The 25,690-nt window shown below is 47.1% G+C and overlaps 1 long non-coding RNA gene across 1 annotated transcript in view; it reads left to right on the top strand.

Annotated features, from left to right (window-relative positions):
* The first annotated feature begins 3,949 nt into the window (after positions 1–3,949).
* Positions 3,950–25,690, top strand: part of LOC137322956 (uncharacterized) — a 74,461-nt gene continuing 52,720 nt past the window's right edge. Inside the window, exon 1 of the long non-coding RNA XR_010963269.1 lies at positions 3,950–4,010. This is a non-coding gene — a long non-coding RNA (uncharacterized lncRNA). The remainder of the gene's footprint in view (positions 4,011–25,690) is intronic.

Raw genomic sequence — 25,690 nt, 5'->3', positions numbered from 1 at the left:
CCCAGTCCATCACCGGCATCTCCACATCTTTATTAGTCGAGACATAGAATATAAGAGCAGGGAGGTTTTCCTAGAACTGTATAAAACACTAGTTAGGCCACATCTTGAGTACTGCGTACAGTTATGGTCAGCACATTACAGGAAAGATGTGATTGCGCTGGAGAGGGTACAAAGGAGATTTACGAGGATGTTGCCAGGAATGGAGAATTTTAGCTATGAGGAAAGATTGGATAGGCTGGGGTTGTTTTCTTTGGAACAGAAGAGGCTGAGGGGTGATTTGATTGAGGTGTATAAAATTATGAGGGGCCTAGAAAGAGTGGATAGGAAGGACCTATTTCCCTTAGCAGAGAGGTCAATAACCAGGGGGCATAGATTTAAAGTGATTGGTAGAAGGATTAGAGGGGAGCTGAGGAAATCCTTTTCACCCAGAGGATGGTGGGGGTCTGGAACTCACTGCCTGAAAGGGTGGTCGAGGCAGAAACCCTCAACTCATTTAAAAAGTTCTTAGATATGTACTTGAAGTGCCGTAATGTACAAGTCTACGGACCAAGTGCTGGAAAGTGGGATTAGGCTGGAAAGCTCTATTTCGACTGGCACAGACCACGATGGGCCGAATGGCCTCCTTCTGAGCTGTAAATTTTCTATGTTTCTATGACGGCGGGTTTCCTTTCCTGAACGACATTCGTGAGCCAGTTGGATTTTTCCAACAATCCAACAGCTTCGCAGTAAATTTTACTGATACCAGTTTTATATTTCCAGATTTGTTAAAACTGATTTCAAATTCTCAAACTGCCATGGTGGGACCTGAACTCGTGTTCTACTAGAATATTAGTCCAGGCCTCTGGATAACTAGTCCAGTAACATAACCACTACGATACTGCACTTCCTTCTGCTATGATGGAATAAGAGATGATAGAATCGTACAGCACAGAAGGAGGCCATTCAGCCCATCGTGACTGTGCTGGAGTTCAAGTAAGGCCTCAGATCCTATCCCTGGCCTGTGTTGAGTTAGGGGTGGTGGAAGGGGAGCTAAAATTAACCTCAGTGTCCCTTGTGGTAGAGAAGTCTCCGATTCCCGTTGGAAAGTTACTATTGAATCTGCTTCCACCGCCCTTTCACGCAGTGCATTCCAGGTCATAACAACTCGCTGCGTTAAAAAAAAAATCTCCTCATTTCCCCTCTGGTTCTTTTGCCAATTAACCTTAAATCTGTGTCCTCTGGTTACCGACCCTCCTGCCAGTGGGAACAGTTTCTCCCTATTTACGCTATCAAAACCCCTCATATTTTGTACACCTCCATTAAATCTCCCCTTAACCTTCTCTGCTCTGAGGAGAACAACCCCAGCATCTCCACTCTCTCCACTTAGCTGATGTCCCTCAACCCTGGTACCATTCTAGTAAATCTCCTCTGCACCCCCTCTCCAAGGCCTTGACATCCCTCCTATGGTGCGGCGCACAGAATTCTGATGCTTAACATTCGGGCGGTATAAACCGTGTCCTCAGACGAGATGGGGAGAACCATGTTTTGAGGACCTAACATATAACATACAAATAAACAACGAACTGTAACATGCAGGAGGAAGGGAAGACTGAAGGAGGGAAGGAGTTCCACAGTTCAGAGGTCTTGGGATAGAGTGAGTCAGGAAAGGAGACGTTCCAGTGGGCCGGTTTTAAGTTTTAAAAAAAAATTTAAAGAATCACAGCTGTCAACATCTGCGATTTATTATTCAAGTAAAAAATGTGGAATGTGTGAGGCGGGGGCGGGGGGGGGTGGGGGGGGGGGGGAAGAAATCTCCCATAGCTCCACGGACATGAAAACAAATGGAAGCAGCGCCTGATTAAGTGGGATTGACTGTACGAGGAGTAATTATAAAAAAAAACACAAGCGTCGCAAACCGGCCCCAGGCTTTGGGGGACAAATAAAAGTGGAAGAAACTCCTCAACCATTTTACAAACTCTTTTTTTATTATTATGAGAGCAGTTCCATTATTGGCTCAGCTTTTTTTTTTTGTGTATTGCATTTCTCAAGTGAGGCGAACTTAATTAAATAAAGCCACTGGTTAATCTATCAAAAGATCAATCAAAGCAAAGAGGGGACTGCCCAGAGCCACTTGGTAAGGCGCTGTTAGTGACTGATAATGAAAGTAGAGCAAGAAAGCTCCACTACTTACAAGGATTAAATGCCTGGTTACTGCACATCGTGCAAGGGTTTGCCAAAAAAAAAAGAAAAAAAAAAAAATTCTTCGCAGTTCCATTGACTCATTAGATGCCAGCTCCACGTAAGGCAACCGACACGATGCACTGTCGGTTCGCTATCACATGACACACAAGCCCTTTCACCTTGTCCCGAACAGAACCAGAGGACACGGCCTGCGCTTGACGTGGGGTGGAAGTGCTTAGTGTTGACTCATTCAGACGCAATCAGCCCTACAACCCTCCGAGATCTCCGCGCTCTTCCAATTCCGGCCTCTTGCGCATCCCCGATTTTTAATCGCTCCACCGTTGGCGGCCGTGCCTCCAGCTGCCCAGGCCCTAAGCTCTGGAATTCCCTCCCTAAACCTCTCCGCCTCTCTCTCCTCCTTTAAGACGCTCCTTAAAACCTACCTCTTTGACCAAGCTTTTGGTCACCTGCCCTAATATCTCCTTATGTGGCTCGGAGTCAGATTTTGTTTGTTAACTCTCTTGAGAAATGCCTTAGGACGTTTCACTACGTTAAAGGTAATGTGCTGTATGAATGCGAGTTGTTGTTGTTGTTTATGTAAATTAGATCACTTTCAGAAAATAATATTTTGGGATTATGATAATATGAGTGATTTGCGACATGACATATGGTGAGTGTAGCATTATTGGGAGGAACAGGTGACTTATGGTTCCCAAAGCTCTCCACACCACTCATATCAATTATATCAATTAATCTCTATCAGTCTACAACATAGCCAGCCTCATGTCTGGCTCTGTTGTGGACTGATAGAGATTAATTGATATGATTGGTCAACAACTCCCATCAGCATTGTACCATGTGATTACAAGGATGGTAGACGGCGAACTAGTTGGACCTTGGTCTTTTCTCATCCAGCAAGTCCTATGTTCCAGGGTGATGGATAGTAAGGGTTAGCTTAGCTCAGCTGATAGACCTTCAATTCTGAGTCAGAAGGTTGGGGGATCTAATCCCCGCTAAGGATTTTCGAACCATATCCCTAATGCCTTTTCTGAGGGAATGCTGCCTTGTAGTAGGTGCTGACCTTCAGGTGAGATATTTAGCATGTCCAGTTTGCATAAAAGGTCCAATGGGCACTGTTCGAAGAACAGGGAGTTCTCCCAGGTCCCGGCCAGCAGGAATCTCTCAATCAGCACCACCAAAGGCAGGTTAACTGGCCTTCCATCCCATTGACTGTTTTTGGGACTTCGCTGTCTGCAAATTGTTCACAAGTGACTGCAGCTGAAACATAAATTAATTAGTTGTTCTGAAGATGCGATGAGGTGCTATATAAATGCCTAGATGCATTTTAAGGTTGGCTGGGAGGAGGCTCGTGTGGAGCCTAAGCACTGACTGGCATAGACCTGTCGGGCCAAATGGCCTGTTTGTGTGCTGTAAAGTTCTATGTAATACAGTGTAATGCCTGTTAGGGTGGGGTGAATAAAGTGGGAGGGATATGAACCGTCATGGTCAGTTCTGCCAAGTGTCTGGCTCTTTTCAGTCGCTGGTCATTTTTCTTCCTTTTAAGTCAAAACTGATAGGCTGAGATGAAGTGAGGTGTGAGGAGGCTCGTGTGGAGCACAGACCTGTTGGGCCGAACGGCCTCTTTCTCTTCTGTGAAATTCCACGTACTTCTATGTAAAAACCGGACTCATGCCCTCTCTTTCCTCCCCACCCCCTTGTCTTCTCTCTGCAGGTGGTCATCTGCACGACGATTAATGTGGACGGTCACGTCTTGGCCGTGTCGGACAACATGTTCATCCACAACAACTCGAAGCACGGGCGGAGGGCTCGACGGCTCGACCCCTCTGAAGGTACGCCATACCCGGAGCACGGTAGGCACACGGTTCCGCTGCTCGCTGTCGCAACCTGAACACAAAGGGCGCGAAATTGGGCCGTGCAGCACCCGTTGTATCGTCGCTACGGGGCTTGCAACAGTGGTAATGAGTGAGGGTGAGAGGAAGCATCTGATTGGAAGAGATGAGTACTGATTGAAAGAGTTTGTTGGTATGTGGGTGATGGGGGGGTGTAGTGTGTGGGGCAGTGGATGCGGCTAGTGGTGCAGTTTGTAGGAGATGCCAATGACAGTTTTCTTTTATTCGTTCATGGGATGTGGGCGTCGCTGGCAAGGCCGGCATTTACTGCCCATCCCTAATTGAAGGTGGTGGTGAGCCGCCTTCTTGAACCGCTGCAGTCCGTGTGGTGAAGGTTCTCCCACAGTGCTGTTAGGAAGGGAGTTCCAGGATTTTGACCCAGCGATGATGAAGGAACGGCGATATATTTCCAAGTCGGGATGGTGTGTGACTTGGAGGGGAACGTGCAGGTGGTGTTGTTCCCATGTGCCTGCTGTTCTTGTCCTTCTAGGTGGTAGAGGTCACGGGTTTGGGAGGTGCTGTCGAAGAAGCCTTGGCGAGTTGCTGCAGTACATCCTGTGGATAGTGCACACTGCAGCCACAGTGCGCCGGTGGTGAAGGGAGTGAATGTTTAGGGTATTGGATGGGGTGCCAATCAAGCGGGCTGCTTTGTCCTGGATGGTGTCGAGCTTCTTGTGTTGTTGGAGCTGCACTCATCCAGGCAAGCGGAGAGTATTCCATCACACTCCTGACTTGTGCCTTGTAGATGGTGGAAAGGCTTTGGGGAGTCAGGAGGTGAGTCACTCGCCGCAGAATACCCAGCCTCTGACCTGCTCTCGTAGCCACAGTATTTATGTGGCTGGTCCAGTTAAGTTTCTGGTCAATGGTGACCCCCAGGATGTTGATGGTGGGGGATTCGGTTCACCTTGACCACTCGTGTCAAAGCATTGAACTTCTTCCTGCACTGCATCCACGTTCATGATGCTGTGTGCCTGGCAACTTTGTCTCCCCGCTGCCTCCCACTGCCTTTTGGGTATATGTCTGGAGGGCCCCTCGCTCTCCCCCACCCCTGGTGGATACAAGATGTTCCTCCTTCTGTCCACCTCTTGCATCAAGGCCTCGTGCATCAGCAGAGAACCTTGGTGCACGCACTCTCTCAGGCCTGGTACAAACTCAGACTGGTGAGGTCTGGCGTGCAGATTGGAGGACGTGGGATTTAGTAGTGCGCAACCTTTATTCAGTGTTTTAACATAACTCATCAGTTTGTAAACATGGGGACGGGAGCTGCATCTGTGTTTTGCACGTGCGATGTCTGATCTCCGTTCAGACTCTGTGCAGACAGCAGACTGTTATTTTCAGCAAATAACAGGTACCAGCTACCTTTAATAGATTTTAAGAGACAGCCTGCCTTTAAGAGATTGGGGCTCCCCCTGCTGGTGGAAAGTACAAATTGCATTGAATCCTCGTGTCAACGCTGATTTCCAACGCAGATTGAAGGCAAGTCCTCAGGCCTCACGAAAGTCTCGTCCGGCCTACGCAGGGGCGATTGGGCGAGGGGTAATAGCAGTCTGGCCCTATCCAATTATCCCCCCAAAGTGTTTACACCAGTGAAAGAAATCCCGTTTTGATTCCCAGACCGAGTATGATTAAAGCCGCGATTGTTTTTGTTTTAAACTTTTCACTCTGGGGATGTGCACGTCACTGGCGTAGGGAAATAGGGACAGCAGAAGGCCGTTCAGCCCCTCGAGCCTGTTCTGCCATTCAGTGAGATCATGGCTGATTTTAACTCCATTTACCCACCTTGGTTCCATAACCCTTAATACTCTAACCTAACAAAAACCTGTCAATCTCAGTTTTGAAATTTTCAATTGACCCCCAGCCTCAACAGGTTTTTGGGGGAGAGAGTTCCAGATTTCCACTACCCTTTGTGTGAAGAAGTGCTTCCTGACATCACCCCTGAATGGCCTAGCTCTAATTTTAAGGTCATGCCCCCTTGTTCTGGACTCCCCCCACCAGAGGAAATGGTTTCTCTCTATCTACCCTATCAACTCCTTTTAATCATCTTACACACCTCAATTGGATCCCCCCTTAATCTTTTATACTCAAGGGATTACAACCCGAATTTATGCAACCAGACATCATAACTTAATCCTTTTAGCCCCTTTTGATGGAGACGCTAGGTGCCTGAAATGGGATCTCTCCCTCACTCTCACTCACACACACACACACACACACACACATATATACATATTAACCCCCCACCCCCCCAATTCAACAAACCTTGTACAACAATCAGTCTCACTTGGCAGACACCAGTCGAGAGATTCGAGGTGAACTGGTTGCAATACTTCCTTGTCTGCTGTGAGGAGTCAGAATTTTGGCCGTCAGACTGTTTACTTAACAGGAGCTGATTACTGTGTTTATTTTGCGCTGGAACGAGGCAGTTTATTTTCACAAGCAGTGAATATATGACTCCTCGCCATTAAAGAGACAGCGTGCACACTGCGTGCCAGAAGAGACTGTAAAATATCGCACCCGTATTTAAGGGAATGGAAACAAGAATGTTACAGAAATACAGCAGAACAGCCCGACTTTTCTGGTGCGGGAGAGACCAGCAGGGAAATCTGAAATGAACTTTCCCTCATCAACCTGCCCCCATTACATTGGCTTCCTTCTGTGCTGTAAGATTCCATTCAGCCCATCGTGCCTGTGCTGGCTCTTTGGAAGAGCTCTCCAATTAGTCCCACACCTGCCTGCTCTTTCCCAACAACCCTGCAAACTTTTCCTTTTCAAGTATTTATCCAATTCCCTTTTGAATCTGCTTCCACCGCCCTTTCAGGCAGCGCATTCCAGATCATAACAACAGGCTGTGTAAAAAAAAATTCTCCGCATCTCCCCCTCTGGTCCTTTTGTCAATTATCTTAAATCTGTGTCCTCTGGTGACTGACCCTCCTGCCGGTGGAAACAGTTTCTCCCCATTTACGCTATCAAAACCCCTCATAATTTTGAGGTCGCTGGGTTGAATTATCAGCCCTCTCCGCCCCGAAAATCACAGGCAGTGACCCACCACCCCGTTGCCGCCATTGCTATGGCGGTGTTCACCGGGGGTGGGGGGCATTTAAACTGGAATCGGGGTCGTATAACGTCACCGCGACCCTGATTGCCATTTCTCGGACTGATCCGGTCAGATTTTAGCGGCACGCACGTTTGTCACCTGCTGGATAACGGTCCAGCCGAGACGGACCCGACGGCTGAGTTCTGTTGTCCTTTTTTCTGGGGTCGGGAGGATCACTCTTGCTCCAACCTGGGCCGCTGCTGCCACTCCGGCTCGCCCCCACGCAATCCCCCCCCTCCCCATTGGTAGATCGGGAGACTCCCCCCCTCTCCCAACTTCCCCCTCCCACCCTCCCTTCCACTGACCCGGAGGTCATCGGGATTCCTGGCCGCAAACCTGCCGGCCCACTCCTCGATAAAGGACGCTCGGGCGGCCGGCTGACTCGTTGTCCCGGATACCGCCCTGGGGGGAAAATCCACCCCACTGTTTGAGAGCAAACCACAAGTCAAAATTCAGACTCTTCCTCCCCTCACTGCGCCCTGGCAAAAAAAAAAACAGGGACAAATGCAGGGCTGCATTGGCCCCCCGGTCCAACACGCCGCAAATTTAAAATTCTCACTCCTTGTGCACAGATCCCACCATGGCCTCGCCCCCCTCCCTATCGCTGTGACCTCCTCCGGCCCTACAACCCTCCGAGATCTCTGCGCTCCTCCAGTTCCGGCCTCTTGCGCATCCCCGATTTCCTTCGCCCCCACCATGGGCGGCCGTGCCTTCAGCTGCCTAGGCCCTAAGCTCTGGAATTCCCTCCCTAAACCTCTCCATCTCTCTACCCCCTCTCCTCCTTAAAGATGCTTCTTAAAACCTGCCTCTCTGACCAAACTTTTGGTCACCCCTCCTTATGTCTCCTTGTGTGGCTCGGTGTCCATTTTTGATTGATAACGCTCCTGTGAAGCACGATGGGATGTTTTACTGCTCTAAAGGCGCCATATAGATGCAAGTTGTTGCTTTATGGTTTCATTCCTTCTGTGCCCCATTTTACGTGGACCAATTCACTTCCTGTCGTCACTTACCAAGGTTACTTTGCCAGCACCTTCCAGCTCCGCCACTGAGAAGGTCAAAAGCAGCATAATCACGGGAACGCCATCGCCTCAAAGTCCAACTATCAAGAAGTCACACCCCACCCCGACTTGGACATAGATCGTCATTTCTCCATGGGCGCTGGGTCAAAATACTGGAACTCCCAACCTAACAGCGCAGATCACAGACCGGGATCTTGACAGTCTGTATGGCTCAGCTGCAGTGCGTATATTAACCGAGCTATTGGGCGGCCTGCTCGTGATGTTATAATGAAGCAAATTATGTTTAAAAAAAAAAGTTTTATTCAGAGGATTGAAGGGCACTTCAGGATGGTCGCTTTGTCAACATGAGCAACTGAGGCGCAGTTCTCCCGTGAAATGGTCACCTCAGGCATTTTGAAAAGACGAGAGGTTGGCGACATCAGCAACCATGTAGGACACTCCCCTCCCCACCATCTTAACAGAGACCTGAACCCGTTTAAGATAAGCGGGTTCAGTGCCCGGAGGCGTTCAAATAACGGCTGGAGTCTCGCCGTTTCCAACCATGTCAAACACTGAGGTGACTACCGGCAATTCGCCTCAGTTGTGCGGCACGCTGTCCAAACGTGATGAATCCCGCTGTCCCGCTCTGCCGAGCAAGAAGCCGAGCTTGCAAGGGGAGCGTAGGTGGGAGAATCAGGGCCGGAATATTGGAATGCTTCCAAAGCTGGAAGTGCGAGATTGCGGGATTTACCCCCATAAGGAGAGATGCGAAGTGAGCAATACTCATTCCCATCCTCATTGTGTGTCTTTTATATATTCATTCTCGGGATGTGGGCGTCGCTGGCGAGGCTGGCATTTATTGCCCATCCCTAATTGCCCCTTGAGAAGGTGGTGGTGAGCCGCCTTCTTGAACCGCTGCAGTCCGTGTGGTGACGGTTCTCCCACCGTGCTGTTAGGAAGGGAGTTCCAGGATTTTGACCCAGTGACGATGAAGGAACGGCGATATATTTCCAAGTCGGGATGGTGTGTGACTTGGAGGGGAACGTGCATCTTGTAGATAGCAGCCACGGTGCGCATGTGGCGGAGGGAGTGGATGTTTAAGGTGGTGGATTGGAAGGTTCGATTATTTAGGAGGTCCCACGGTCACAGCAGAGCGTAAGCACCCCCGGGGAAGAGCCGGATTGAAGCTCCTCGAGGAGTCCGAGCAGCAGAGGAAGACAAGAAGAGCCCTCGAACCCTAGAAATAATACAGATAGATACATTGTTAGGAAGGGTAACTGAAACTTCCTTTGAGTTACGCGGCAGAAACTGGTTCGTAAATAAAGGAACAGATGGTTGCGAAAGAGCGAAACTTTATATCCTATTAGTGGATTGAGCAGCTGCCATCTGGGCAGCCTAATTGGAAACAGTGTGCGCAGGGTCTAAATGTCATTATTACAAATTCAAAGATAACTTTAGACCTGAAGATCAGTCTGTAATAAAACAAGAAAATGGCTCTTTTAATGGAAGGGAGAGAATAAGAGATTTCCGTTACAAAACCAAATACATTATTATTGTTGGGCAACGAGGCTGTTTGTATTACCCAGAGACATCGCGATTTCTTCTCATCCCCTGAACAGTTCTGGTCTCCATATTGCAAAAGGGATATCGAGGCACAGGAGAAAATGCAAGATTTATAAGGATGGTGGTCGAACTGAGAAGGTAAAACTATCAGGAAAGACTGAACAGACTGGGGCTCTTTTCTCTAGAAAAGAGAAGGCCTTTAAAATTATGAAGGGGTTCGATAGGGTGGACGTAGAGAAGATGCTTCCACTTGTGGGGGAAATTAGGGGCCATAAATATAAGATCGTCGCTAATAAATCCAATTAGGAATTTAGGAGAAACTTCTTTACTCAGAGAGCGGTTGGAATGTGGAACTCGCTACCACAAGGAGTGGTTGAGGCGAGTAGCATAGATGCATTTAAGGGGAAGTTAGATAAACACATGAGGGAGAAAGGAATAGAAGGGTATGCTGATAGGGTGAGATGAAGTAGGGTGGGAGGAGGCTCGTGTGGAGCAGTTGGGCCGAATGGCCTGTTTCTGTGCTGTAAATCCTATGTAATTCTTCCCTCCTATCCTGGAGGTGTTACCTCATGTTGGGACACCAGTACCTCATCCAAGTGGCCATTGTTCACAGGACAGAGGCCTTTCTCCATTCAAACCATAGTAGCATAGGAGGTAATTTTAATCTAACCTGCCCGGCTTCCCGTTTTACATCGCACCCGATTTTACTCTCCATTGAAGTCAAGTTCATTGGCTCACCCCCCTCCCCCTCCCCCCAAACGGGCATGCGGCCCGAACCCACCCAATTCCCGCCCATGAGGTTAAAATTATCCCCATCGTTACAGCATCAGACAACCTTCAGTCCATCGAGCCCACCTATCCACGGTATTCCTTAAATCTTGTGACATGTGCCCAGACGGCTATTCCACTCGAGTGGCTTCGCAACCTGCTCCAGATCTTTATCCAGAGCTCGCCGGATAATGATCAGGAGCAGGTTCCCCTGGCTGCCCTTTTTCCTCTTTCCCTTGCCAGGGGCCCTGAAGTTAACATGAAGTTTCCTACATTATACAATAGTGACTATACTTCAAAGGTATTACATTGACCGCACCTGGAGTACTGTGTTCAGTCCTGATCACCGCACCTTAGGAAGGATATATTGGCCTTGGAGGGAGTGCAACGTAGATTTACTAGAATGATACTGGACTCCAAGGGTTAAATTACGAGGAGAGATTACACAAACTAGCGTTGTATTCCCTGGAATTTAGAAGATTAAGGGGTGATTTGATCGAAGTTTTCAAGATATTAAGGGGAACTGATAGGGTAGATAGAGAGAAACTATTTCCGCTGGTTGGGGAGTCTAGGACTAGGGGACACAGCCTAAAAATTAGAGTCAGGACTCTCAGGAGTGAAGTTAGGAAACACTTCTACACGCAAAGGGTGGAAGAAGTTTGGAATTCTCTTCTGCAAATGGCAGTCGATGCTAGCTCAGTCGTTAATTATTAATCTTATGCTCCTATGCTGCAAAGTGTTTTTGGACGTCCTGAAATCGTGAAAGGCGCCATATAAATGCAAGTTCTTTCTTTTTTCTTTTAATATCAACACTTTATGGAACCCTTGTTATAGAACCCTTCGTTGAGGGTACTATAACAAGGGGACATAGATTCAAGGTAAAAGGCGGGAGGTTTAGAGGGGATTTTAGAAAGAACTTTTTCACCCAGAGGGTGGTTGGAGTCTGGAACTCACTGTCTGAAAGGGTTGTGGAGGCAGGAACCCTCACAACATTCAAGAAGCATTTGGATGAGCACTTGAAATGCCATAGCATACAAGGCTATGGACCAAATGCTGGAATATGGGATTAGAGTAGACAGGGCTGATGGCCGGCGCGGACACGATGGGCCGAAGGGCCTCTATCCGTGCTGTATAACTCTATGACTCTATGACTCTATGACTTTAGTTGCTGCCCTGGCTGTAAGCACCTAACCCGTGATATAGAATCATAGAATGGTACAGCACAGAAGGAGGCCAATCGGCCCATCGTGCCTGTGCCGAACCTTCTTGCACATTATGGGTGCCTTCAGTCATTGGCCCATGAGGGGAGTGGTTAGTTAGTTCGTGGCTGGGATCTTTTGCAAGGCTCCAGACATTGGTTCATTCGAGCCTCCAACACTTGGCAACCTCGCACTGACAGAGGTCAGCCTCCATTAGACTTTCAACACCTATTGATTGTGGCACCGAGCCCTGTTTTTTGCATTGCTGGACAGCCAGGATACGCAGCAACAGTGTGGTAGAGTTGGGTATTATTTATTTATTCATTGGATTTCAGAATCCATTCCTCACCACCAGGCTAAGCCACTTTGAAATTCGGAAATAACGACGATTTGCATTTATATGTCACCTTTATAGAGAAGGACAACCTGGGGGGAGAGGGGGGTCGTAATTTGAATTTGTTGTAATTTATGTGTAGCAACTTCGTAAATGTGTTCAAAAAGAATATGAAGAAGAAAGAACTTGCATTTATATAGTGCCTTTCTCACCCCCTCAGGACGTCCCAAAGTGCTTTACGGCCAATGCAGTACTTTTGAAGTGTAGTCACTGTTGTAATGTAGGAAACGCAGCAGCTAATTCGCACACAGCAAGGTTCCAAAAGCAGAATACAAATTGCAAAATAGTTTCTACTTTGATGGTGTCAGTGGAAGGATAAATGTTGGCCAGGACAAGTCATGGAACAGTGGGACCTTTTCCATCCACCCGAGAGAAGAGACAGGACATCCGGAAAGAGGGCACCTCCGACAGTGCAGCACTCCCTCAGTACTGCGATGGGAGTGTCGGTCTAGACTATGCGCTGAACTCTCTGGAGTGGGGTTTGAACCCACGACCTTCTGATTCAGGAGGCAAGGGTGCTACCCATTGAGCCAAGGCTGACACCTCGGCCATGTTTACAATTTCACTGCAAGCAGCATTCCGAACTATTGTTCTCTTCCCTCTCGCCCCCTCCACCCCTCCCCACCCCTTCTTCCCCCCCACCCCTTCATCCTTCCCCCACCCCGTCCTCCTCCCCCCTTCACCCTTCCCCCACCCCCTCTTCCACCCCGCCCCTTCAACTTTCCCCCACCCCTCCCCTTCATCCTCCTCCCATCCCTTCATCCTTCCCCCACACCCTCTTCCCCCCCCACCCACACCTCCTCCCCTTCCCCCTTCCCCCACCCCCTCTTCCTCCTCCTCTCCCCTGGATCGGGAGGCTGATACGGATCATTGACAATGTAGACCCAGGATGGGTATTCCACTCGGACTGTGATTGCAGAACAAGTAAGACTATTGGCTAAAGCAGTTAATGCTGTGCTAATTAACACCTTTAGGAAAGAGCTAAATGAATATCTGGTTAGGAAGAGGATTAAGAGGTAGAAGGAATCGACCATTTCCTTCTGAGCTGCTGAGACCATTGCAAATATCAACCGCAGAAGGACACCAACCAAGGAAGTCTAATATCTCATCGACGTTTTATTGATGTTAATCCGGCTCCCTCACAGTGTTGGGCTCAGTAACCCCTTCCTGCCAGTACCCTGTGTTACTGACTGTATCTCCACAGATGTTAATCTGTTCTGTCATGTTCAGACATTTTTTTCTGATTATATTACCACGGAGCTCAAAATCTGTATATTGGATCAATTTCTCCAGAACTTACACTGGTCGACCATAGTTGAGTGGGAAACAAGGCAGGAGATTCCTGGTTATACTGATTGACCACAGCTCATTGGGGTACAAGGCAAGAGAGTCCAGGTTTTACTGATTGACCGCAGCTCATTGGGGTACAAGGCAAGAGAGTCCAGGTTTTACTGATTGACCGCAGCTCATTGGGGTACAAGGCAAGAGAGTCCAGGTTTTACTGATTGACCACAGCTCATTGGGGTACAAGGCAAGAGAGTCCAGGTTATACTGATTGACCACAGCTCATTGTGGTACAAGGCAGGAGAGTCCAGGTTATACTGATTGACCATAGCTCATTGGGGTACAAGGCAGGAGTACCTCTGTTACAGTGATTGACTACAGCTCATTGGGGTACAAGGCAGGAGTGCCTCTGTTACAGTGATTGACTACAGCTCATTGGGGTACAAGGCAGGAGTGCCTCTGTTACAGTGATTGACTACAGCTCATTGGGGTACAAGGCAGGAGTGCCTCTGTTACAGTGATTGACTACAGCTCATTGGGGTACAAGGCAGGAGTAACTTTGTTACAGTGATTGACTACAGCTCATTGGGGTACAAGGCAGGAGTAACTTTGTTACAGTGATTGACTACAGCTCATTGGGGTACAAGGCAGGAGTAACTTTGTTACAGTGATTGACTACAGCTCATTGGGGTACAAGGCAGGAGTGCCTCTGTTACAGTGATTGACTACAGCTCATTGGGGTACAAGGCAGGAGTACCTCTGTTACAGTGATTGACTACAGCTCATTGGGGTACAAGGCAGGAGTAACTTTGTTACAGTGATTGACTACAGCTCATTGGGGTCCAAGGCAGGAGTAACTTTGTTACAGTGATTGACTACAGCTCATTGGGGTACAAGGCAGGAGTGCCTCTGTTACAGTGATTGACTACAGCTCATTGGGGTACAAGGCAGGAGTACCTCTGTTGATTGAGGTGCCCATGTACACAAATCACTAAAGGCAATCAAAAAGGCTAATAGAATGTTGGCCTTTATCTCAACAGGGTTGGAATACGAAAGTGAGGAAGTGATGCTTCAGTTGTACAAAGCCTTGGTCAGACCCCATCTGGAATACTTTGTTCAGTTTTGGGCACTGCACATCAGGAAAGATATAACAACAGAAAAAGCTGGAAACATTCAGCAAGTCAGGCAGCATCTGTGGAGAGAGAAACAGAGTTAACATTAGAACTGGAAGATGCTAGAGATGAACAACTTTTGAACCAGTACAGCATAAATGCATTTAAGGGGAAGCTAGAGGAGGAAAGGAGTAGAAAGTAGTACCGGTAGGGTTAGATGAAGAGGGGTGGGAGGAGGCTCGTGTGGAGCCTCAATACTGGCATGGACCAGTTGGGCCGAATGGCCTGTTTCTACGCTGTGCATTCTATGTCATTTTACCAATGATCGGAACGGATTGTGAAAGGTTATCTGCTGAGCTTTAGGAATTGTAAACAATTTTACAACACCAAGTTATAGTCCAGCAATTTTATTTTAAATTCACAAGCTTTCGGAGGCTTCCTCCTTCGTCAGGTGAACGATTTTCACATCGTTCACCTGACGAAGGAGGAAGCCTCCGAAAGCTTGTGAATTTAAAATAAAATTGCTGGACTATAACTTGGTGTTGTAAAATTGTTTACAATTGTCAACCCCAGTCCATCACCGGCATCTCCACATCATGACTACCATCGAGCTTTAGGAAGGCTCAGATTTCCCCGACCAATCCCTTCCCCCTGGGAAGAGGAGAGATTAGAACCTGGTATCTGCCCGGGGGCAAGCACTTACTATCCATTCAACAAAAGCAAATGCCATAGTAAAGCTTAACCAGACATCTACCCAGTTAGAATTAAAATAAACAATGGAGAAGAGGGTGTAGACACAGGGTACTGTAGTCTAGTGGTTATGCTACTGGACTTATAATTCAGAGGTCTGGACTAATAATCCAGTAGGATGTGACTTCACATCCCACCATGAGAATTTGAATTTAATTTTAAAAATCTGGAAATAAAAATCTCATATCAGTAAAAGTGACCATGAAGCTGTCGGATTATCGTAAAAACCCGACTGCTTCACTAATGTCCTTTAGGGAAGGAAACCTGCCGTCCTTACCCGGTCTGGGCCTACACGTGAGTAACTCCAGTCCCACACCAACGTGGTTGACTTTTAACTGTCCTCTGAAGTGGCCTAGCCAGTTGTTCTAGGGGATGGGCAATAAATGCTGGCCTTGCCAGCAACGCCACATCCCGAGAATGAAATTTTTAAAAGTCGAGAACTTAACTGGGCAAACTGGTATTTAATCACCGACAATATGCCCCCGTGTTCTTCAACAACAACAACAACAGCAGCAACAACAACTGGAGTACTGCGTACAGTTTTGGTCTCCTTACCTAAGGAAGGATACACTTGCCTTGGAGGCGATGCAGCGAAGGTTCATTTGATTGATTCCTGGGATGAGAGGATTGTCCTATGAGCAGAGATTGTGTAGAATGAGCCTATACTCTCTGGAATTTAGAAGAATGAGAGGTGATCTCATTGAAATGTATAAAATTTATTGACAGGGTAGATGCTGAGAGGCCGTTTCCCCTGCCTGGAGAGTCTAGAACTAGGGGTCATAGTCTCAAGATAAGTGGTCGGCCATTTGGGACCAAGATAAGGAAAAATTTCTTCACTCAGAGGGTTGTGAATCTTTGGAATTCTCTACCCCAGAGAGCTGTGGATGCTGAGTCGTTGAGTGTATTCGAGACAGATTGATAGATTTTTGGATACTAAGGGAATCAAGGGATATGGGGATCGGGCGGGAAAGTGGAGTTGAGGTAGAAGATCAGCCATGATCTTATTGAATGGCGGAGCAGGCCCGAGGGGCCAGATGGCCTACTCCTGATCCCATTTCTTACAATAATAACAACAACCTGCATTTATATAGTGCCTTTAACGTAGTGAAATGATCAAAGCGCTTCACAGGACCGATTATCAGACAAAATTTGACACCGGACCACATAAGGAGATATTAGGACAGGTGAACGAAAGCTTGGTCAAAGAGGTAGGATTTAAGGAGCGTCTTAAAAGAGGAGAGAGAGGTAGAGAGGCGGAGAGGTTTAGGGAGGGAATTCCAGAGCTTAGGGCCTAGACAGCCGAAGGCACGGCCGTCAATGGTGAGGCGAAGAAAATCGGGGATGCGCAATCGGCCAGAATTGGAGGAACGCAGAGATCTTGGCGGGTTGTAGGGCTGGAGGTGGCTACAGAGATAGGGAGGGGGGGGCGAGGCCATAGAGGGATTTGAAAAAAAGGATGAGAAATTTATAATTGAGGTGTTCCCGGACCGGGAGCCAGTGTAGCTCAGCGAGCGCAGGGAGTGATGGGTGTACTATTTCTTTTGGCGTAATTCAAACCATTAAAAAACTTCCACAGTTTGATCTCTCTGAGGTACTATATTCTTTTTATTATTGAAAGGATTTCTCCACTCCTCTCCTGAAGGCACCAATCCCCCTGCTGGGGCACAGTTTCATCGGTGCTGGCTCACCCAAGTAGCCATTTGTCATCTCTGGGGCTAGGAAGTCTACTTGGACAAGGTGGGGTGTCACAGCAAGCTGTATCCTGTCCCCACCCGACACTGACACACACGCACACACCTTTTCCAACAGGTGTCGCTAGTTAGCCACCAGGAGCTGGCTTTCCCCCTTCCATGGGCCCAGAGGTGCTGAAGTCCGATTGTCCCAATCCTTATTGTCATCCGGGCAGCTTTCATCTTACAAAGCTCCAGAGAGGGCATCAGAAATCTGGTCACTTTTCCTCTGGCTCTACACTGGGTCAGTGATCTTGGAGGGTTTGCGGGGCTGGAGGAGTTTAGAGAGATGGGGTGGGGTAGAGAGGCCATGGAGGGATTTGAAAACAAGGATGTACTTATCCATCGGGTCATTGGGCAAATCACCTGTGTTTTCTTGTAAACTTTTTTTTTTAAGAAAGAAGGAAGAACATTTTTTAAATACGTCAACTGTCATTGACTTGAACTGACTTTTAAATGACCATGGTCGCCATTTTGAAAAAAAATGCGCCAAGCTGCCAGGTTATCCAATCGTGCAATGTGTATGGAGCCACGGTACTTATTTCCTCTGGTGGGGGAATCAAGAATGAGGGGACATAATCTTAACATTAGAGCTAGGAAAGAAATCTGCAAGCACTTTTTCGCACAAAGGGTAGTGGAAATCTGCAACTCTCTTCCCCCCAAAAGGGGGACAATTGGAGCTTTCAGGACTGTCGTAGATTTTTGTTTGGTAAGGGGATTAAGAGATATGGATCAAAGGAGAGTAAACGGACATTGAATGGCAGAGCAGGTCTCAATGGACTACCCGTGTTCCTAATGTTTCTGTGTTTCCTTTGTAACCTATACCGGTATTTTTAACAAATCATAATATTTAAAGTCGCTAATAAAACAATTTTTACTGCTGGATGAAGTCTCGAGGTGAGCTCCCAGCGATGACCTCAGTTCAGGGAAGAGGTGGGCTCTATTTATGATGGACGTCTCCTTTGAGAGCTGACAGAAATAGACGATAATGTTAAGTATCTTGTGAACGACATCAACTAAAATAACATTCCCCTTCCTCGGTTAAAAGGGACCTTGTCAGTGGGAGTTTTGGCCGAGCTCATTTCATTGTTCAGCTCCAAAGCCCCATTCTATGGCCCCCTCTGCCCATCGAGAGAAAGTCAAGACAGTGTCGAGGGCTGGTTTAGTTGGGTATATAATGAAGTGGCCAAATATCCCACGTGGGATGTTTGCAGGTGAGCGGGATGAATACTATCTGTGGAGGACAGGGTGGTCTTAAATACTGGGGTCTAAATGTCCATGTTTATGCACATCCATGACCCGGTGTCATTTTATGTGTGCGTTTGCAAGTGTGTGAATCCGTGACCCTATGTGCACGTGTGGGTATCCATGATTCTGCGTGCATGTATGTGTATCCGTAACCATGTGCGCGTATGTATATCCGTTACCGTGTGCGCTTGTGATGTATCCATGACTGTGTGTGCATGTGTGTATCTGTGACCAGGTGTGTGTATCCGTGACCCTGTGTACGCGTATGTTTCAGTGACCCTGTGTGTGCTTGTGTATCCATAACCCTGTGTGCATGTGTGTGTGCATCCATGACCATGTGTGAATATCCATGACTGTGTGTGTGTGTGTGTGTGTGTGTGTGTGTATCCATAATCATATGTGTGTGTGTGTGTGTGTGTCCATAACCCTATGTGCATGTGTATGTATCCATAACCCTGTGTGCATGTGTGTGTATCCATGACCCCATGTGTGCATGTGTATGTATGTGTGACCCTGTGTGCACTTGTGTGTACCTGTGACCCTGTGTGTGCATATGTGTATATCCGTGACCCTGTGTGTTGGTGTGTATCCATGACTCTGTGCGCAAGTGTGTATATCCATGACCGATTGCACAAATTTGTATATTCGTGACCGTGTGCGCATGTGATGTATCCATGACTGTGTGCGCATTTGGGTGTATCCGTGACTGTGTGCGCCTGTGTATCCATTACTCAGTGTGTATGTGTGTGCATCCGTGACCCTGTGTGGGCATGTGTATCCGTGACTGTGTGTGTGTATGTGTATCTGTGACCCTTTGTGCGTGTGTATCTGTCATTCTGTGCGCGTGTGCATGTATCTGTGATTGTGTGTGTGCTTGTGTGTATCAGTGACTGTGTGAGCATGCATGTGTGTATCCATGACTGTGTATCAGTAACCTTGTGTGCACGTGTGTATGTATATCAGTGACCCTGTGTTCACAGGTGTGTATCCATGACCCTGTGAGCGTGTGAGAGAATCTGTGTCCATGACTGTTTGTATGTGTGTATATAGTCTTGTGTGTGTGCATGTGTATGTGCGTGTATGTATACAACATATACACGTGTATATATGTATGTGTATCTATATACATGTGTATACACGTATATATGTATGTGCGTGAATATGTATGTATATACATAGTGAGCCCATCGTGCCTGTGCTGGCTGTTTGAAAGAGCTATCCAATTAGTCGCATTCCCCTGCCCTTTCCCCATATCCCTTCAAGTATTTACTCAATTTCATTTTGAAAGTTACTATTGAATTTGCTTCCACTGCCCTTTCAGGCAGTGCATTCCAGATCAATACAACTCACTGTGTAAAAAAATTTCTCCTCATGTCACCTCTGGCTTTTTTGCCAATCACCCTAAGTCTGTGTCCTCTGGTTACTGACTCTTCTGCCACTGGAAACAGTTTCGTGATTTTGAACACCTCTATCAAATCTCCCCTTAACTTTCTCTGTTCTAAGGAGAACAACCCCAGCTTCTCCAGTCTCTCCACATAACTGAAGTCCCTCATCCCTGGTACCATTCTAGTAAATCTCCTGTGCATCCTCTCCAAGGCCTTGACATCCTTCCTAAAGTGCGGTGCCCAGAATTGAACACAATACTCCAGCTGAGGTCTAACCAGTGTTTTATAAAGGTTTAGCATAACTTCCTTGTTTTTGTGCTCTATGCCTCCATTAATAAAGCCCATATACTTTTTTAACAGCTTTCTCAACTTGTCCTGCCACCTTCGAAGATTTGTGTATGTGCACCCCCAGGTCTCTCTGTCCCTGCACCCCCTTTAAAATTGTACCATTTCGTTTATATTGCCTCCTCTCATTCTTCCTACCAAAACACATCACTTCACACTTCTCATTAAATTTCATCTGCCATGTGTCTGCCCATTTCACCAGCCTGTCTGTGTCCTCCTGAAGTCTGTTACTATCCTCCACATTGTTTACTACATTTCTGAGTTTCGTTTCATGTGCAAGCTTTGAAATTATGCCCTGTATATCTAAGCCCAATTGTAAACAATTTTACAACACCAAGTTATAGTCCAGCAATTTTATTTTAAATTCACAAGCTTTCGGAGGCTTCCTCCTTCGTCAGGTGAACGATGTGAAAACTGAGGAAGGGGGAAGCCTCCGAAAGCTTGTGAATTTAAAATAAAATTGCTGGACTATAACTTGGTGTTGTAAAATTGTTTACAATTGTCAACCCCAGTCCATCACCGGCATCTCCACATCGTATCTAAGCCCAAGTCGGGGGTGGGGGGAGAGGGGAAGGTTGGGGAGGGAGAGGGGAAGGTCGGGGGGGTACAGGGAAGGTCTGGGGGGGGGGGAGATCAGGGGGGAGAGGGGGAGATCGGGGAGGGAGACATCGGACATCGGAGCAGGGAGGAAAGGTAGGTTGATTTTGTGTTTTAACTTCGTGCAATGGTTTTTTATTTAATTTATTTAGTTTCTTTTTGCCTGATCCGGCCCTGGTTTCACCAGGAGTGAATCAGAAACCGTGGGAAAGCCGCCATGGGAAGTTAAAAATCGTTCCAACTACCTAATATGTCACAAGTAAAGTGCCTTAAATACCTCAATGAGGTACATTTGGTTCTTTAACTACAAAGCCGGCGGGACTTCCGGATTCGGGACGCCCGCCCACACAGGTGCGTCCGTGGGGAACTCGGAAGTCGGCGGGTTGGAGCCGGCTTCCGAACCCGAATGGGATTTCCCTGATTTTCGGAGCCCCCCCGCCCCCCCAATGCACCCGCAATTTCCTGGGAAAATCGAGCCCATTGTCTGTAAAAGTTTCCCCACCACTGACGACAGACTGACTGGCCTGTAATTGCCGAGTTTATCCCTCTCCCCTTTTTCGAACATTTGCAATCCTCCAGTTCTCCGGCACCGTCCCCATATCTAAGGAGGATTGGAAGATTGTGGCCAGAGCCTCTGCAATTTCCACCCTTACTTCCCTCAGTAACCTGGGATGCATCTCATCTGGACTGGGTGACATTTCTACTTTGAGTACTGCCAATCTTTTAAGCACCTCCTCTTTATCTATTTTGATCCTATCCAATATCACTACTCCCCCCTCCTTTACTGCTACAATGGAATGGCAGCATCCTCTTCTCTAGTGAAGACAGATGTGAATTATTCATTTAGTACCTCAGCCATGCCCTCTGCCTCCACAAGAAGATCTTTTTTGTCCCTAATCGGTCCCACCCTTCCTTTGACTACCCTTTTACTATTTATATGTTTATAAAAGACTTTTGTGTTCCCTTTTATGCTAGCGGCTAATCTATTCTCATACTCTCTCTTTGCCCCTCTTATTCCCTTTTTAAGATCTCCTCTGTTTTTTCTGTATCCAATTCCCTTTTGAAAGTTAATATTGAAACTGCTTCCACGTCCCATCCAAGAACTGCATTCCAGATCATAACAACTCGCCACGTAGAAAATAATTCTCCTCATCTCCCCCTCCGGTTCTTTTGACAATTATCTTAAATCTGTGTCCTCTGGTTCCCGGCCCTCCCGCCAGTCGGAACAGTTTCTCCCTATTTACTCCATTAAAACCCCTCATAATTTTGAACACCTGAACACTGGACAAAAAAGAGATCCTTCTACAAGTATGTAAAAAGGAAGAGAGTAGCAAAAGTAAATCTTGGTCCCCTAGAGGCTGAGACAGGTGAAATTATAATGGGGAATCAGGAAATGGCAGAGATGTTAAACAAATATTTTGTATCTGTCTTCAGAGTTGATGTCACAAAAAGCATACTAAAAATAGTGGGGAACCAAAGGGCCAATGAGAGTGAGGAACTTAAAGTAATTATTATCAGTAGAGAAAAAGTACTTGAGAAACTAATGGGACTAAAAGCCAACAAATCCCCTGGACCTGATTGCCTACGTCCGAGGGTTCTAAAAGAGGTGGCTGCAGAGATAGTGGATGCATTGGTTATGATCTTCCAGAATTCCCTAGATTCTAGAACAGTCCCAGCAGATTGGAAGGTAGCAAATGTAACCCCGCTGTTCAAGAAAGGAGGGAGAGAGAAAACAGGGAACTACAGACCAGTTAGCCTGACATCAGTCGTCGGGAAAATGCTGGAATCCTTTATTAAGGACGTGATAACAGGGCACTTAGAACATCGTTAAATGATTAGGCAGAGTCAACATGGTTTTATGAAAGGGAAATTGTGTTTGACAAGTCTACTGGAGTTTTTTGAGGATGTCACTAGCAGGGTAGATAAAGGGGAACCAGTGGATGTCGAATATTTGGATTTTCAAAAAGCATTCAATAAGGTGCCACATAAAAGGTTGTTACATTAGATAAGGGCTCATGTGATTGGGGGTAACATATTAGCATGGAGAGAGGATTGGTTAACAGACAGAAATCAGAGAGTCATTACATGTCATTTTCATAAACGGGTCATTTTCCGGTTGTCAGGCTGTAACTAGTGGGGTGCTGCAGGATCAGTGCTTGGGCCTCAGCTATTTACAATCTATATTAATGACTTAGATGAAGGGATCGAGTGCAATGTATCCAAGTTTGCTGATGATACAAGGCTAGGTGGGAAAGTAAGCTGTGAGGAGGACACAAAGAGATATAGACAGGTTAAGTGAGTGGGCAAGAAGGTGGCAGATGGAGTATAATGTGGGGAAGTGTAAGATCATTCACTTTGGTAGGAAGAATAGAAAAACAAAATATTTTTTAAATGATGAGAAACTATTAAATGTTGGTATCCAGAAAGACTTGGGTGTCCTCGTACAAGAAACACAAAAAGTTAGCATGCAGGTACAGCAAGCAATTAGGAAAGCAAATGGCATATTGGTCTTTATTGCAAGGGGGTTGGAGTACAAGAGTAAGGAAATCTAACTACAGTTGTACAGGGTTTTGGTGAGACCTCACCTGGAGTATTGTGTACAGTTTTGGTCTCCTTATCTAAGGAAGGATATACTTGCCTTAGAGGCGGTGCAACAAAGGTTCACTAGATTGATTCCTGGGATGAGAGGGTTGTTTTATGAGGAGAGGTTTAGAAGTATGAGAGATGGTCTTATTGAAACATATAAGATTCTGAGGGGGTTTGACAAGGTAGAGGCTGAGAGGTTGTTTCCCTTGGCTGGAGAGTCTAGAACTAGGGGGCATAATCGCAGGATAAGGGGTCGGCCATTTAAGACTGAGATGAGGAGGAATTTCTTCACTCAGAGGGTTGTGAATCTTTGAAATTCTCTACCCCAGAGGACTGTGGATGCTGAATCATTGCGTGTATTCAAAGCTGAGATCGATAGATTTTTGGACTCTAGGGGAATCAAGGGATATGGAGATCGGGCGGGAAAGTGGAGTTGAGGTTGAAGATCAGCCATGATCTTATTGAATGGCGGAGCAGGCTCGAGGAGCCGTGTGGCCTACTCCTGCTCCTATTTCTTATGTTCTTTTCCCTCTCATCCCTGACGCCCCCTGTGGTTGACCTGCCTGCCGACAGCCAGTGACCAGGCTCACCCTCCAAAAAATGGCCAAAAAATGGGCAAGGTACCCTCACGCACGGGGACCCGACCCTGTCGACCGTCAGGAGAGGAAGCCGGACGAGGGAATAAAAAGTTAATTAGAAAGAAAAAAACAAAGTTGCCCCCTTCTTAAAAAAAAGGACAAGTATCATGGTATCATGGTAGGTGCAGCACAGCAGGAGGTCCTTCCGCCTTGTAGCGGCTCTTTGAAAGAGCTATCCAATTAGTCCCATTCCCCTACTCTTTCCCCATAGCCCTGTAAATGTTTTCCTTTTCAAGTATTTATCCAATTCCGCTTTTGAAAGTTACTATTGAATCTGCTTCCACCGCCCTTTCAGGCAGTGCGTTCCAGATCATAACAACTCGCTGTGTAAAAAAATGTTTCCTCATGTCGCCTCTGGCTCTTTTGCCGATTACCTTAAATCTGTGTCTTCTGGTTACCGACCCTCCTGCCAGTGGAAACAGATTCTCTGTTCTAAGGAGAGTTCCCTTTGATCTCAGATTGCGTCGCTGTGCAATAAACCTCATTGAGGCGAACATTTAAATTCGGGAGGAAACCAAAGGGGGGAGGAAAAAAAAGGAGCGTGTTTCCAAGAGAGGATTATAGACTGGTCCTTGCAGTGAGAGATGTAAATAGAAGCACCCCAGCTCTATCAAGCGGCTCCGTTGAATTGTATTGGTAAACATTATTCGTTGTTAAAGACCTCTGGGCTCACGAACCTTCCATCTTTCATTAGCTTGGACAATGCAGGCTGAGATGTTTAACCAAAAAAAAAAAATGGGCTGACTCAGAGGGCGGGATAGGCCGAGGAATTTAAGCTGATAATCGCAACAAAAAAAAAGGGTTCTCTCTGTTGGCGAATGAAACTCGACCCAATTGATCTGTCAGATTTCGTGCTGCATTTTTTTCCCCCCATATTTGCTCAGTAAACCCCCAGGAGTGCGGCCTTTTCACCTTGACTCCGTTGCGATCTATCAAGTGCCGCACTCCGCAAGACAAGTCGCCGTCAGTCAGTACAGAAGACGCAAGATTGGCACGGTGGAGAAAATTAACCCATGGCACCACCGAATTACCATTTCACCCTGAACAGAGGCGCCCTGTTCAATGAAGCAGTGGGCCTTGGGGGGGGGGGGGGGGGGGGGGGGTGGTGAATGGCTTGTGTACTGATTTGGGCACCGGCTTGGAGCCCAGCCTCAAATTCTAGCTGGACAAGCAAGGAGAAGCAGACCAGTGCTCTGTGCTGGCAAGCAGTGTGGTTCTGATCGGGTAAACCCAGCAGCACACACTTTGTAACTCAGCGCAGATTTGGCACCCCTGCTGTACACTTGGTACCCCCGGGCATATTTTGCACACTTTGGCACACCTGTGTACACTTGGTACCCCCACGCACACTGAGCATACCTGTGCACACTTGACAGCCCCCCCCGGTACACACTTGACAGCCCTCCCCGGTACACACTTGGCACCCCTGCTGCACACTTGGGCTTCCTTAAGACTTGACTGTTGCCAACCTGTGCCTTAGTTCTCTGGGCTTAGGTGAGTGGGGCCCGTCGCTATACAGGGATAGGACACAATCTCTATTGGGCAAACACCTGCGACTTCCTTGGCAGTTTGGTTTGGAGACTCTTAAACACGATGCTGAGGCATCACTCCGTCCCGGAATAAACCTTTTGTACTGTCGTTCTGCACCTTAAACCCCTAACTCTGGCCCTTAGAGTGTCCAAAGCAATTAACGAACAAGCTCAGCCTGGCTGCGGCCAGTATCAGTGCAGCAGGAATCGGAAACCCCTCCCAGAATAACAGATGATTCAATCATTGAACGGCGTAAGCCGAACTATCTACTTATTCCATTGCGTCATGTCCAGCTGAGAATTGGTTCGATGATTTATGGATTTATGATGCATCTATGAGTAATGTCACAAGTTGCCTCACTGACATCTACCCCATGATATTACACTCAAATCCCGTAAC

The sequence above is a fragment of the Heptranchias perlo genome, chromosome 1, assembly GCF_035084215.1.
Source record: "Heptranchias perlo isolate sHepPer1 chromosome 1, sHepPer1.hap1, whole genome shotgun sequence".
Lineage (NCBI taxonomy): Eukaryota > Metazoa > Chordata > Chondrichthyes > Hexanchiformes > Hexanchidae > Heptranchias > Heptranchias perlo.
Note: the sequence above shows the minus strand (reverse complement) of the source record. Positions and strands in the feature narration are given on the sequence as shown.